We start from the raw sequence: 2,093 nt of genomic DNA, 5'->3' as shown, positions 1-2,093 counted from the left end.
GTCCAGTGCCTGCTCAGGAGAAGTCTGATGTCACTGTGCTGTTGTCTCTCCGGCGAGCTTTTCCTAAAGCCCTTCTCCACCCCTCGCATTCTGAAATTTCGTGACCACGTGCCTGGGCGTCTTTCTCCCCCATTATCTGTGCTTAGCATTTGGCTGATGCTTTCGACACGGGCGTTTCTTCCCCTTCTCTGTTTTCTCGAAACCATTTTCCATTTTCTAAATAACATACTGAACCCCTTGGGCTGACCTTCTATAACTTATCTTTGACATTTTCTGCTGTGTGTTTGATACCACCGTTCTCAGCTTTCTGGGCGCCGGGCTCCGCCTGGTCTTCCAATCCTTCTATGGCGTTTCTTATTCCATGAGACTTAAAAATCTTTAATAACTTTATTCTCCGGTTGCTTTTCTACACCACTTTGCTCTTGTTTTATGGATGTGAAATCATCTCTATTCCAGCTGGGGCTATAAAGTAGGGGTTTTCTGAAGTTCCTCTAAATTTCCTGTCCTCTCTCTTTTCTGGACGCTTCTTCCCTGAGACTCTTCGGTGTGACAGCGTTCTCTCAGTTGGCTGGTACGCTCTGGCTGTCCATTCAGGCTTAAAAGTGAGGCACCGAAAAACCGATGGGCTTTGCGTGCGTGGGCTGGACTGACTTCACGGTGGCCCGTGCCTTAGGGAGATCAGGGAGGGAGCTGGCTCTCTTGTTAGAGCAGCCTCAAATGCCAAAACATGTAGCTTCGGCCCAGATCGCCAGCATGCTTTATCTATAGTATCGGCTACTAGGCCACAGCCACCCGGAAGTGCTCCGCTGCTTAAATTTTCGGTGTCGCTGTCCTGCGTTCTGACCATAACTTCCTCTCCTCACTTCTATTTCCACTGGACCGGTCTTTACCTCCACTGAAACCTCCTATTTCTGGACTTCCATGTTCTTCGAAGCTATTTTCAGCAGGTCCTTTCCTGGAAAGCCTAGACCTTAAGACCGTCTCATACGCCCACTAATGCAATCCCTCAGGACAATACAACTAGTGCACTATTTATTGTGGTGGGTGCCAGGGGCAAAAAAAGGGGACTGATTCATTTGACAAATATTTCCTGGGAAATGGCATTATGAGTGCTCTGGGATTTCAGCGGTGAACGAGGCCGAGTACCTATACTTTCAAGGATATTCGTATAAATGATGAGTTCAGTGATCACTATTACAGGAGCAGCGTGTGCGGAACGCACGAGCGTGGACGATGGCCGTCTCAGGGGCTGCCCTCCGCTGTTCCCGTCAGGGGGACTGTGTGTCCTGGTTTAATGAACGCCGTGTGCCTGCTTCCTCTGTCCTCTGGGCTGTAAGCACCTTGGTGGCAGGCCTGTCTTTTGCTTCTGTGGCTCCGAGAAAAACTTGTCTGTCATCATTCAAGGTATTTCTGGTACCGATTTCTGGCCCACAATCTCGGCTGACATTTATACCGGAGGAGATCCTCTGTAAGTATACTTTCTTTCCAAGAGAAACTTTGTTTTCTGAAATGATCAAGTCATATTTAATAAGTTTCTGTTTACCTTTCGGGGCTAGTAAGAAAGTTACTCTTTTTTCTAGGCGGGGAAGCTGGGAGGTGGGTTTACAAGCCAAGCTGCAAGGAGTACAAAGAAAAGGAATGACTGGGTTGGAAGAATTTTATGTTTTAATTTAAATTCAATTTTTAATTTCAACTTTTAGAAAAATCACATCGAAATATCTATTTTATATACACGTGTATTTTTTCCAGGACGACCTTTGCTTCCCTCGTTTCTCGTTTACTTCTCGTCCCTTCCCCATTCTGTCTCCTCCCTTCACATCTGCGCCAAAGGTCCCGCCTTCTAGATGACCCACGCCGCCCACCAAGTTCACGTCCTCGTCTCCTCCACGCTCACAGAGTAGGAAAACATGCACACCAACGTTTTTACAAACAATGTGATTCGATCGCCGTTTTATAAGACTCGGGCTACGTTATAACTTTTTTGCATCTAGCTTTTCTCACTCAGCATGTGTTGGGGGGCGGGGTGGGGCTCTCTCCTCATCTGCTCCCCCAAACGATAGCTCTAATCTATTATTTCTAACGACTACATAACA

This window comes from Pteropus vampyrus, unplaced genomic scaffold (genome assembly GCF_000151845.1).
Source record: "Pteropus vampyrus isolate Shadow unplaced genomic scaffold, Pvam_2.0 Scaffold72, whole genome shotgun sequence".
Lineage (NCBI taxonomy): Eukaryota > Metazoa > Chordata > Mammalia > Chiroptera > Pteropodidae > Pteropus > Pteropus vampyrus.
This window is presented reverse-complemented; position numbering follows the sequence as displayed.